This window comes from Octopus bimaculoides, chromosome 1, assembly GCF_046866305.1.
Source record: "Octopus bimaculoides isolate indiv1 chromosome 1, ASM4686630v1, whole genome shotgun sequence".
Lineage (NCBI taxonomy): Eukaryota > Metazoa > Mollusca > Cephalopoda > Octopoda > Octopodidae > Octopus > Octopus bimaculoides.
In genome coordinates this window covers 164,488,756-164,503,384 of record NC_142928.1, presented here as the reverse complement: position 1 = coordinate 164,503,384, position 14,629 = coordinate 164,488,756, and the positions used below count along the sequence as shown (strand labels likewise).

At 35.6% G+C, this 14,629-nt stretch overlaps 1 long non-coding RNA gene across 1 annotated transcript in view; it reads left to right on the top strand.

Moving 5' to 3' along the window:
* Positions 1-14,629, top strand: part of LOC149137843 (uncharacterized) — a 109,358-nt gene that overhangs the window by 56,872 nt on the left and 37,857 nt on the right. The window lies entirely within an intron of this gene.

The window sequence follows — 14,629 nt, the reverse complement described above, 5'->3', positions numbered from 1 at the left end:
GGATGGCAACACCAGGCTCCAATCTAATTTGGCAGAGTTTCTACAGCTGGATGCCCTTCCTAACGCCAACCACTCAGAGAGTGTAGTGGGTGCTTTTACGTGTCACCCGCACGAAAACGGCCACGCTCGAAATGGTGTCTTTTATGTGCCACCCGCACAAGCCAGTCCAGGGGCACTGGCAACGATCTCGCTCGAAAATCCTACGGGAGCCAGTCAGGCGGTACTGGCAACGGCCACGCTCAAAATGGTGCATCTCATGTGCCACCCGCACAAGAACCAGTCCAGGGGCACTGGCAACGATCTTACTTGGCTTGCCGGGTCTTCTCACGCACAGCTATATATATATATGTGTGTATATATTGGGTCATCCCATAAGTAATGTGGATTTTTATATTTGTTTAATTTTTACAAAATTAAGATAAATAAATTTTTTTTTTAATCTAAAATATACTCTCTTTCATTTTCTACAATGCTTTTCCATCTATCTGGTAGACTTGCAAAGACCCTCTTCCAATATTCATTTTTTCATGATGAAAAATACTCCTCCAGTACTGTTCTGATATCGTCTACAGAATTCATACTTTTCCATCTAAATAATTTCAAAGACTGTGGAATAAATGATCATCAGATGGGGCAATGGCCAGCGAATAGAGTAGAAAAGAATATTCAATATATTCATTTCAATAAATTACAGCTGCTCCAACACATTATCTGTGTATATGCATGTGTGTATGCATAAATTATATTATGCAATAGAAATTTATACAGGGTCAAGGGTCAGCAACTCACTAGGATACATCAAAAAGCAAGCAATGTAGTGGGTTGAGATGACAGCAGCAGGACTTACCATTTAGTATATACTATGCATATATACATAATGAGTATGCGTATATATATACATATATAGAAGAGAGAGAGAGAAAATAGAAAATGGTGAAGTACAGCTGTTAGATGGGATGCTGTCTATTTGCATTGAATTAACAAATAATAATTGATGTAAGTCAATTGTTGTTTATCAATATTTATCCATTTTCTGTTTTCTTTAAATTTTGATTATTGATAAACCCATGTTTATCCTAGTCTTTACTTATAATTTATGAGCGTAATATGTTTGCATATGTATGCCCATGGTTAAGCATAGGTAATATACCGGTAGTGTAATGGATGCTTCTATCCCTTAGATGGTTATTTTGATCTCTAACTCAACTAACCTATATATATAAATATGTGTGTATATATATATATATATATATATATATATATATATATATATATATATATATATATATATACACACACACACACACGTATGTATATTTGTGTGTGTGTATGAATCATGGAAACAAGGAACAGTAAAAAACAAAGGGCAAATAAATATGGAAATCCCCTCCTTAGCCATGGAGACCCTACTCAGTATAGTTTTGACACATTAAAAGTTCACAGACTTTAAATGTCATGGTACCACTTCTCTGGTTGTACAAGTGATATTGAGGAATATCACTGAAGTTATGGACAAAGAAGGACTAAAAATGAAGGACAACACCATACAAGTGAGACAGAAAACTATGAACAGGTACAATTGATACAGTGGTACAGGAAATATATGTATATATAAACACACACAAGCATATATATACATATAGGAGAGAGGGCATGTAAAGTATGAAAGGAGAAAATAATAAGGAGAAGAAGAGAGAAGTATTAAATGAGAGTAAGAACAGGAGTGAAAGACAAAGAGGGGATGAAGGAATAAGGGGGAGAAAAATACAGAATTGTTACAGTGAGAGGGAAGGACATCTTTGGATGGGCAAAAATTAGTTGCTGCATGTGCTGTGAATCTAGTAATGAAAACTAAGATGAAACTTGGAATAATTAAGAGAAATGGACAAAGGACAAATAAACATGGGAATACATGGGCTAGTTTCAACAAGTTTTTGCTTATAAATCCCAGAAGAACCTTCTTGAACTTTCATGATGATAAAAATCACAAAGTCATCTTAGTTGATGCTAGACTCTGTGTCACTGAGAGCAATGAGGATCTCTCACCTTACTCACTATTTCTCTATCTATCTGATGGAGAAACATTTCTTATTTATTGAATTCAAATGACAGATCTTAATTTTTTATTTTTATCTGATTGAGATGAACATTTTCTATTTGTAGTATTCCACAGACAAATCTTAAAAATGACAACACTGTGCTGCTATTTTTAGCAAAACAAAAACTGCCTCATTTAGAGCTACTCTCTAAAATTGCAGTCTATGGATGGGATAGATTATAATTTGGAGGATTAGGCCTCTTAGTATCTGTCATGTGTTGAGGTAGGTTCAGGCATGAGGAGATTGGAGATAGTCAGGTTATTGGTCACTGTCGTATTGGATAATGTGTTTCAAATGTGGAAGATTAGAAATAATAGATGGCATTGAGGAATGGGTAAATCGAGACCTGGAAGGAGATATTTTGATCAAATCTTAGAAACTTAAGAAGTATTGTTGGGAAATGGTGGGTAAAATGAAGGTGAAAGAAGTGTTCAGGTGTCGTCAATAACGTGGATAGCTAAAAACATGAAATATAATTGAGATAAATTATTATAAAGGACTTTTAGAGGTTAAAACTCACTGATGAGAAGATAAAGATTTAAGACACAAAGGAAATGCTACACCATTGACCCATCATAACTATTCTAATAGGAAAGAAAATAAATGGTGTCATAACCCAATAACAACTGATGATAATTTCATGATAATGACATTGATTGTGATGACAATAATCATTATATTGCTGTTTCTGATGATGATAACTTGTGTATGATGGAAATGATATATGTATATCTCCATAAGAAGACTTATAAATATTTTCTTTGCATGGGTTGTTATCAAATTGTGTTTGGGGATAAAAATAAGTCGTCTAAGTGTTTCATTAACGAACTTCATGGTGATGGAGGTGAAGTCAAAGAAATGAATGAAGTATAGTCAGGTTATTGGAGCAAGAAATCGACAAATTTATTACTTCAGACTAATAAAGCTAATTTCTTCATATTTTCTTGTGTCTGTGGTTGTTTGTTTCTATGTGTATAATAACTATATGACAAATAGAAAGACATTTCTGGATTTAAAGACTGTAAAGATAGATGCAAGGAGATTGATATTGGTTTAGAGTTCATCACAAAAATAATTGAAGAAAAAATAGGGTAGAATATGAGGAATATTTGGCTATTATTTTCACCAGATACAGCAATTTTAAAGAAGCTCACTTGATAACACAAAAGAGGCAAGTTATTTTAAGTAGGTACTACCATGCAGTACCTATTTATATTGAAGTAGCTTTAAGTATTGAGTGTCAAGCATCCTGGGCATGGTACACTATAACAGCTCTGAGAGAAAACAAACTCTGAGCATTCTACATTTAAAAACAGGCATTTTATCAATGTTGGTGAAGCAACAAACTATTCATCTAAGAAAGGATTACAAAATTCAAGTAATCTTTGACAAAACAAAATATATATTTTTCATCAGCAAGTGTTATGTCTAACACACTGTTCTCTTTAATGCTATTAACTCAACCTTCAGTACCATTATTTAAGTCCATTCTGCTGCAAGAATTTAGATCAGATCCATGGTTCCTTCTCTGAACACATTTTTCCTGCAAATATTGACCTGCTGTGTATCAGACACGTTAATACCACCTATTTAACAGAGATAGCAAAGATCAAAGTCATGGATACAATGTCTTTTTGAATATATATCTGTTTGATAATGGCCAGCATGAATTTAAATGACAACAACATAACTATTATCTCAAGAGAATGAATCGTAGAATGCCAAATATCTTTCAGTATTTGGTTTCAAATGTCTTTGTTCTGAGTTCAAACCTTAGTATCATTGACTTTGCTTTTCCTCCTCCTGGGATGATAGAAATAATTACCATGATTATGCTGCATTAATTGCAGGGCAATAGATTGACAGAGTCATTAGAGCACCAGATAGAATACCTTGAAGTATTTGTTCTAGTTCCTTGTATTCTGAGTTGAAATCCGACAAAAGGTTAATTTTTGTATATCATCCTTTGGTGGTAGAGAGGTTCTATAAAGTATCATTCTAGTTAAGTGGAGTGGCAGAGGTACCGAAGAGTCAGATGAAATGCTTTGGGATATCCATTTTGGCTGCTTTGCAATCATCATCATCGTCATCATCATCATTACCATCTTCATCATCATTGTCATCATCTTCATCATCATCATCACTGTTGTCATGACCATCATCATCGTCATCATCAGCGTCATCATCATCATCAACATCATCATCATCATCATCATCATCATCATCATCATCATCATCTTCATCATCGTCATCATCATCATCATCACACCACCACCATCACCATCATGATTATCATCTTCATTTAATGTCCAATATCCATGCTTGCATGCATCAGATGGAATTTGTTGAGGCAGATTTTCTATGGTTGGATGTTCTTATTGTTGCCAACCCTAACCTTGTTCCCAAGCAAGGTAATATTTTCCCATAGCCTTGACGTTAACAACATTACTTGCTTCAATATTTGATATTTCTCCCTATTTCCCTCATCAGAAATGAATTTTATTGAAAATGTATCTGTATTTTTGGCCAAAGGAATTCCAAGTTATAGGTAATAAAAAAAAAACGTTGAAAGCTGGACTAAATTAAATATCTAATAACAATTAATAAATCCAGAGGAGTTTTTTTTTAATATCTGTAAGTATGGTTACTATGAGACATAGAAAAGAGTTTGTTTTAAGCTATGACCTTCCATCAAAGGTTATAGCCTAAAATGTCACCATTTCCCATTCTTCATGGTAACTGAGAACCTACTGATATGTTAGAAACTCCTTCAATTTGCTGTAATTATTATTGTTGGCAATACAGGAACTTACCAGTTTCCTCAGATTCTAGATTTTAACCTAATAATATTTGGCTTTGTCTAAGGGTCCATTTTAGCTTTTCTTCAATAAAAATACATACAGGCTATTCAATAAAAAGGGATGAAAGGTTCTTCCTAAGCCATAGGCTCATAAGGCTGGTTTTCTGGATTCTGTGGCATATATATCCATCTCCTGGATGTGACACCAATCTGTTGCAGGATTATTCATTTTTGCCAGATGAGTGGACTGGACCGACATGAAATGCAGTGTTTTGCTCAAGAACACAATGCATTGCCCAGTCTGGGAATCAAAACCACAATCTTATGATCATGAACGTATCATCCTAATCAATAAGCCACATGTCTCCACATACTCGACTATTACTGGGATTGATTCATTCAATCAAATTTCATCTCCTGCAACATGTGTATCTGTGCCATCGTAAGAAATAACAAACTATTCTTGTCTGTATGACTGTATTGCTTTCAATTATTTTTTGCTTCTTCGTTCATTTGTAATCATTTAAGTAATGAACAAATATCACTGACAACGATATCCTCTTGCATTAGGAACTACATTTAGTTTTAAACAGAGACTAATAACTTACAATCATTTGCTTCATCAACAAGTTATCAACTTGTCAGTATGGCACTACAGAGAAACACTATATATGATTTCCTTCATTGTTTATCATCACATTTTCATCACATTTCTAAATGTCATCCAAAATATCAGCTGTGAGATTCTAATAGATATTTCATGAATTACTAGAAAATACATTCGGTTTTCTTTATTTTACTTAAGAGTCTTCATAACTGACAGGCAAAAATCTGCAGAAGCCAACTTTTCTGAAATACACCTTTTCTTCTACATTAGAAAAATGCTTTCAATTTCTTGTTCTAAAAGTATTCATCAAACCTATTCTTGAATTACTTGTGTGTCTTTGACTGACAACCTCTTTTAGAAAATGATTTCAGTTTGTAAGAACGTTTGCTGTCTCTTTAGATTGTTGAATTACCTCTTAAATAAGTTGTATAAATAGCCTTTGTTCCAAATTTGCAGAGTTCCAAGAGGTAGTTGCTTTTGAAGTTCACTTTCCTGCTATATTACCTTACAGGCATATATCAAGTTTCTTCTCCTTCTGTCTGTCCTAAGTATTCTAAGTAGACACTGATAAACCATGACTATTGATGTAATCTGCCTTATACTACTACACTGCACCCCACACCCCAACCCCATGCACATAGCCGTAGCTATAGCCGCATAAACATTCGCTGCATAACAAGGAAATACATTGATTCTATAAAGAGAATGAAATAAAAATCTACACAGTCACAGAGTGTGAATCAACTTCCTCCAGTTTAAAATGTTTAAAAGGCAATGTTATAAAAGAATTTGCTATTGCTTATTGTTATATTAATTCCTTTGTAATTGCTAAGGAAAATATACATTTTGCAGATATGGTTACTGGCCATCACTTCAAATGTTTCTATAATTATTGTTTTGTGTTCACAGGCAAAAAGCATGACTGTGTGGTAAGAAGTTTGCTTCCCAACCACATGGTTCTGGGTTCAGTCCCACTGTATAGCACCTTGAGCTAGTGTCTTCTACTATAGCGTTATGCTGACCAGAGACTTGTGAGTGGATTTGGTTGACAAAAACTGAAAAAAGCCTGTTGCATATAAATATACATACATATGTGTGTGTGTGTGTGTGTGTGTGTGTGTGTGTGTGTGTGTGTGTGTGTGTGTGTGTGTGTATTTGGCTGATGCCATGAGTCATGGCTGATGCCAGTGTTGCCTATCTGGCACCTGTGCTGGTGAAATGTAAAAAGCATCCTTCAAACTGGGTTTCATGGAGGCAGTGACAAGTGACCAAGATCTTTGGCAATATACTGTGCTTGACACGCCGGGCGAAATGCTTAGTGGTATTTTGTCTGTCTTTACGTTTTGAGTTCAAATTCTGTCATGGTTGACTTTGCCTTTCATCCTTTTGGGGTTGATAAATTAAGTACCAGTTGCATACTGGGGTCGATTTAATCAGTTGGCTCTCTCCCCCAAAATTTCGGGCTTTGTGCCTAGAGTAGAAAAGAATATACTCTGCTTGAGAAGACCTATCAAGTCAAGCAAGATTGCTGCTGTGGCTGATGCTGGTGTTACATAATTGGCACTTGTGCCAATGGTATGTAAAAAGCACCCACTACACACTTGGAGATGTTGGCATTGGAAAGGTCATCCTGCTGTAAAAACCATACCAAATCAGAATGAAATATTGTGCAGCTCTCCAGCTTACCAGTTTTCAGTCAAACTGTCCAACCCATACCAGCATGGAAAATGGATGTTAAATGATGATAATAATATCTCTATGTTTGTCTTTGTCCTCCTTCATCACTTGACAACCGGTGTTGGTTTGTTTACGTACCCATAACATAGTGGTTTGGCAAAGGAGGCCTATAGAATAAGTACCAGCCTTAAAAATATGAGTACTGGGGTCAATTTGTTTGATCCTTCAAGGCAGTGCTCCAGCATGGCCACAGTTGTCCAAAGGATGGAACAAGTAAAAGAAACAAAAAGAAAACAATACAAAGTAGAGTCTGAGAAAACTAGTGATGCTCTGTGTTGATTTGAACTACTAAATTAAATTCATTAAATATGATAATTTATGCATCATGAGAAGAAGGAAGCTGTGATGTTTTGTAGGGGCATCCTCCATTAATCTTAATTTGTCTAACTGATAACAGATTTGCCTCTTATTTTCTCTGTAAAGGAATAAACAGTCACAAAAGCATCCAGCTGTAAAATCAATTTCTTTAGCATTATATAAATATTCAAATTCACAAAATTCATCCAACAATGAATATAATAAAGCAAGAAAAATTAAAAAAAAGACAACAACAAAGCTAACATCAACAAATGACATAATGAGACCATAATTTTTCAGTCAATTAACCTCATCGTTAGAGATGAAACATTAATTTTCCAATATTTCATATCCATATTATGTTTCGATTATAATGATCTCTGATTATCATCAGGTGTTGTATTCCTTGATGTATACACTACTGAACTGGATTTGAACTAGAAATCTTTATTTCTAAACTAAGGGTATTAATGTTGTCATCCTTCAGAAGACCGGCACATCTACATATGCCTACAGTCCCCAGCCTTTTTTGCATCAGGGATTGGTTTCGTACAAGACAACTTTTCTGCAAACCAGATCACATGCATAACAAAGCACAATAAAGTGCATAATATATAATTTAAGGCGCAGGAGTGGCTGAATGGTAAGTAGCTTGCTTACCAACCACATGGTTCTGGGTTCATTCCCACTGCGTGGAACCTTGGGCAAGTGTCTTCTACTATAGCCTCGGGCTGACCAAAACCTTGTGAGTGGATTTGGTAGACGAAAACTGAAAGAAGCCTGTCGTACATATGTATGTACATATATATATATCTATATATGTATGTGTGTGTGTGTGTGTGTGTGTGTGTGTGTTTGTGTGTGTTTGTGTTTGTACCCCCCAACATTGCTTGACAACCAATGCTGGTGTGTTTACGTCCCCTTAACTTAGCAGTTCAGCAAAAGAGACCGATAGAATAAGTACTAGGCTTACAAAGAATAAGTCCTGGGGTTGATTTGCTTGACTAAAAGCAGTGCTCCAGCATGGCCACAGTCAATTGACTGAAACAAGTAAAAGAGTAAAAGAGAAAAAATATATATATATAATATATAAATGTGGAGGTGCAAGGGTTAGTGGTTAGGGTGTTGCCCTCATGCTCATATGATTGTGGTTTCAGTTCCTGGACTGGGCAATGTATTGTGTTCTTGAGTAAAACACTTCATTTCACATTGATCCAGTTCACTCATCTGGCAAAGAATGTGTAATCCTGCAATGGATTGGTGTCCTATCCAAGGACAGAGAAATACATATGCCACAGAATCAAAGAAAGTGCCTTTGGCTCAGAAAGGACCTTTGATCCTTTTTTTGGTTATGTACATATAATGCAGAAACATCATGCAGACTGTGATAGTCAATAAAATAGTAATAAAATTTTAAAATTCATTCTTTCTGTGGAGCCTGGTATCAAATGATCCACTACCCAGTACATGTCCATGGCTCAGTACTAGTATGTGGCTGATTGGTTGAGGATCCCTGCTATATACAAAATATATGGAACTGGTTACTATCTTATCAAAAGCAACTAGGCTGCACATAGCATTAACTCTTTTGCATTCAGATTACTCTGTCAAATGTAATCCTTATTTATTTACATTGTTTTGAATTAATCGTGCATTATCGCATAACTTTGAGATTTCAATGATGTCGTTATTTGTTTTTAGAATGACATTAAAGGGTTGGTGTGAGAGGCTTGATCTAGTTAGTTTGCATGTAAAACAAGTAGAATTTTTGGGCTGGATAAGACCGGTTTAAATGCTAAAGGGTTAACAGAGTCAGAATAGATGTTCAGTTTCTGTTCATTAGCAGCCACTCATTGGTGACTTCCTTTGGGCTATCATTATTTTGAAGAAATGTTTATCAAAATTAAGGAATGAAGTGTTGGAATATGAAAAGTTAGTTTATTAACAATATCTCATCTCAGACATTTAGGCATTTAACAAATGTCATGCTTGGTAATATATCAATAAACTTATTCAATGTCTCTTTTTGTTTCTTTATTCATGCATTGAAAATCCAATTCATTGGTGGGGTTTATTATCATTTTAGCTAATTCTTAATGTGATTTCCGAGATCTATAGTGACTGAGTTAATATGATTATCAAAAATAAAGTATTTATTCATCATCAAAAATCATTCATTAGTGCAATGTATCTCCAAGATTTAATCGATACATTGCAACCATAGCTGTTATTCATTTTATCTCTGTGACTATCTATTTTCTAGAAATCCAATGGAAGTAACCAAAAGAATCGTATACTTGACTGAATGCTTACTGATGCAGTACTTCACTGTTCTGAGTTCAGATCTAGCTAAACTTGATTGTACCTGTTATTGTTAAGTCAGGTCAAACAAACCCAGGATCATTTCCAACTCCAACTATTAAGTCTTTTTCTCAGATATAGTGTATCAAGTACAACATGATTTAATGTGATCTGACTGTATCAGCTCTTCTGCCTTAGTTAACTTCTATTTTGTAGAAAATATGTGCTTAAATAATAACAGAATGTCTGTAGAATGATTCTAAAGCAAATTCTAATGATATTAGTAAAATGAGAAATGTAGATGTCTCTTAAACTCTAAGGGAGATTTTCAAAGTCTCAGTTTAGCTCTGGTTTTTGATGGTAGGTGGATGAGAAACAAATCACATGCTGGATAGAATGTTAGTCTACACTGGCTATCTTTCCCTGGCAGAATCAAAAGAGAGACAACCAAACAATTTGGGCGGTTTGGTTATACTACTTCGCATTCAGAGTTCAAATGCTGCTAGACTGACTTTGATTTTCATTCTTTTGATCAATTAATTAAGCACCAATCAAGTATTGATGGACAGGGATAATTCTATTGACTCTACTCTCTTTCTCTCTGCCAAAATGGTTGGCCTATGTTCAAGTTATTGATTCCTTTCATAGGTATAAGATCCCAAACTTGAGAGATGGCATAAGTGATTTTGAGGGGATGAGCTGGAAAAATTGTTAGCATGTCAGACAAAATACTTCACAACATTTCTTTCAATTGTTTTTGTTCTGAGTTCAAATCCTGCAGGGACCACCTTTGTCTTTCACCTCTTCATGGTCAATAAAATAAAGCACCAGTTGAGCACTGGGGTTGATGTAATCAACTACCCCACTTGCCCAAAATTTCAGGCTTTGTGCCTTTCTACTGGAAGCACAAGGCCTCAAATTTGGGAGAAGGGATTAAGTCAATTACATCAACTTCAATGAGTAGCTGGTACTTATTTAATCAACCTCAAAAGGATGAAAGGCACTTCCTTGTGTGTGTGTGCATGTGTGTGTGTGCGTGTGTGTGTGTGTGTAAATTCTATTTAGGTATGAACCTTGTAGTTTGCTTTATAAAGCATACATACGTACATGCACACACACACACACACACACACACACACACACACACACACACAATGGGCTTCTTTCAGTATCTGTTGACCAAATTCACTCACAAAGCTTTGGTTGGCCTGGGGCTATAATAGAAGACACTTGTTCAAGGTGCCATACAGTGGGGCCAAATGCAAAACCATGTCGTTGGAAAGCAAACTTCTCAATCTTGCAACAATGCCTGCACCAGTATGAATGAGCGAACGTGTGTGTGTGTGTGTGTGTGTGTGTGTGTGTGTGTGTGTGTGTGTGTGTGTGTGTGTGTGCATGTTGCTAAAGAACACATTTCCTGCTCTAGGAATCAAAATCACAATCTTACAATCATGAATGCATCACTTTAACCACTGACCCCATGGAGGCACATGTCTTAGTGGTTAGGGTGTTGGATTCATGATCATAAGATTGTGGTTTTGATACCTAGACTGGGCGATGCATTGCGTTCTTGAGCAAAACACTTCATTTCATGTTGTTCCAGTCCACTCAGCTGGCAAAATTGTGAAATCCTGTGATGGACCAGCATCCTATCCAGGTGGGGAATATACACACCAGGGAAACCAGGAAATTGGCCCTTATGAGTCAGTATGACTCAAGACAGTAACTTTACCTTTTTTTTTTGTTTTTTAAATTACAGACATTACCTAGTCACTCTTGCAATTAGTAAAGCAGTGATTGATCCATTGAAAACTTGTAACAAATGATATTGTTATTCAAAAATTGTGATATAAAATAGAAATATATATAGCATTTTGTCTGTCCAAAGCATTTTCATTAGTTTGTCTTAAACGTCCGTGCTTGTCTTCAGACTTTCGCACATTCTGAGCAGGGTTGGATGAAGACCCATAAAGGCCCTCAACTCTTAAAAGAATTTGGTGTTCCCATATATATGTAATTTGAAATATAAACAATAATAAACTGTAAATAAAACTTTATTTTGAAAAAGGAAACAGAACTAACAGCAAGATGGAAAATGTATATTTCTGTATACTTCAACTTTATTTATATTTGACAAGTTTTCTCCTACTTTTTTTAATTGTCAAGTCTTTGATTGGAACTTCACTATGACTCCATGAACACTTTGAAATTATATTTCCGATCATATAAACCACTTTGAATATTTTAGCAAGTTTAAAGTGATTTCTTTTGGGCTGTAAACCATTTACCAATTCTGTAGTGCCTTCCTCTTCCACTGGTACCCTAAGCATGTGCTTATTTTGCTTAATGGTTAATGCAGCACTAGTTCTGAGTAAAAGCTTTCCTCTGATACGTCCCAAGTTATGCTAAAGGCTGAAAAACAATTGGGAATATGTATGATATAGTTGTAGGCATGGCTGTGTAGTAAGAAGGTTCCTTCCCAAAAACATGGTTCCTGGTTCAGTCCTAATGTGTTCCACCTTGAGTAAGTGTCTTCTACTATAGCCTTGGGCTGACCAAAGCTTTATGAGTAGATTTGTCTGATGGAAGCTGAAAGAAGTCCATCGTATAAATATACATCGGCACTTCAAGCATACTGGTGACAGGTCGGTTTCACCCTATCTCCCTCGATATAATTATATACTTATGTACATTATTAGTAATGTAATGTATTAATTTCCAATAAATTTTTATAGCATGCTGACTACTTGATAAAAATCATTAACGTCATTTTTATCCTTATATTCTTTTATGAATTAATAAATATACATCTATCTATCTATCTATCTATCTATCTATCTATATATATATATATACACACACATACATACACATACACACACACATATATATATATATATATATATATATATATATATATAAAGATAAATCAGATAGAGATACTATTGACAATCCAATAATTTACTTGTATTATATTACATGATATACTATGAATATAATATAACATAATATTATATAACATAAACAATTATTAAAAAAAACCATAAAAGTTCAATAAATTGTTTCAACTTATATACATTTTCTGACATACATACACAATAATAGTTTCCTTATATATAAGTCACTTTAGGTTCATGGTTTAAAGATAGACGAAATTCTGTGTGAAAGGACGGCTGGATTGTAAAAATTAATATGTATGTATATATTTGTGTGTGTGTATCTGTGTTTGCTGCCCCGCTATCGCTTGACAACTGATGCTGGTGTGTTTACGTCCCTGTGACTTAGCAGTTCAGCAAAAGAGACCAATAGAATAAGTACTAGGCTTACAAAGAATAAGTCGATTCCTTTGACTAAAACCCTTTAAGGCAGTGCTCCAGCATGACCACAGTCAAATGACTGAAACAAGTAAAAGAATAAAAAAAATGAATAAAAGAATATATCATGCATGGATACCAGAGAATATGTCCCGTATATAACATGTGATATACTGGACAGGTAAAGGGTTAAAATAACAACCAATGAGTTTTACTTGTTAGCAAACCATTTAATTTTATTGATCCAATTTTTACTGTCTGATAAACTAAACTCGGCTTGCGAAGACCTGTTGGGGCAAGCGAAACTGAAATCGTGATGGCACCTGTACCAGTGGAGCACTAAGAGCACCGTCCGAGCGTGATCGTTGCCAGAGCACCAGCTGTCTGACTTCCGTGCCGGTGGCACGTAAATAGCACCATCTGAGCGTGATCGTTACCAACGTCGCCTTCCTGGCACTTGTACCAGTGGCACGTGAAAAGACATTCGAGCGAGATCGTTGCCAGTACCGCTGGACTGGCTCCTGTACAAGTGGCGTGTAAAATACACCATTTTGAGCGTGGCCGTTGCCAGTACCACCTGACTGGCCTTCGTGCTGGTGGCATGTAAAAACACCCACTACAATCTCGGAGTGGTTGGCGTTAGGAAGGGCATCCAGCTGTAGAAACTCTGCCAAATCAGATTGGAGCCTGGTATAGCCACCTGGTCCGCCAGTCCTGAGTCAAATCGTCCAACCCATGCTAGCACGGAAAGCGGACGTTAAACGATGATGATGATGATGATGATGATGATGATGATGATAAAACAATTCCAGTCTCTACACTCCATGTTTAAGTAATTGAATGGGGTTCCAGCTGTACAATTGCTCCACACTTGTTTGATCTGCTAGAAATAGCAGCCAAATGTCCCTTAAACCTTAAATCAGAACCCTATTATCTTATAGAAGGAAAGGATATTTCGAATAATTTAGTCCTAATCGTAATTCAAAAATGACATGATGGTTGTGGTTGGAATACCTTTGATTAGAAGGCTGCTCAAGCAGAGTTGGCCTGTGGTTAAACAAAACTATCATCAAAGGTCTACTCAAGCAGAGTTGGCCTGTAATTGAACAAAACTACCATCAAAAACAACAATAACAGCCACAATAGCAACAAAAATCACCACCATCAACAATAGCAGTAACAACAACTGTTGTAATGCACATTCTGAAGACAGTAGGGTAAAATTTGAGACAGATTTGCTGCTATTTCTAGACAATCATTACCTCATAGAGGCTTCTTCATAAGAAAGTACCACTTAGTATCAACTGCCACATATCATCTGCCTGTTTAAATATACAGTATGGCTCTTAACTAGACAGATATATAGCATATATAGAGCTATTGATCAGTGGAAAATACTTGGTTGCTTGGCTGACCATATACATGTCATATATATCCGCTTGATTACTACTAACCTTGAGTTTCACAACAACAA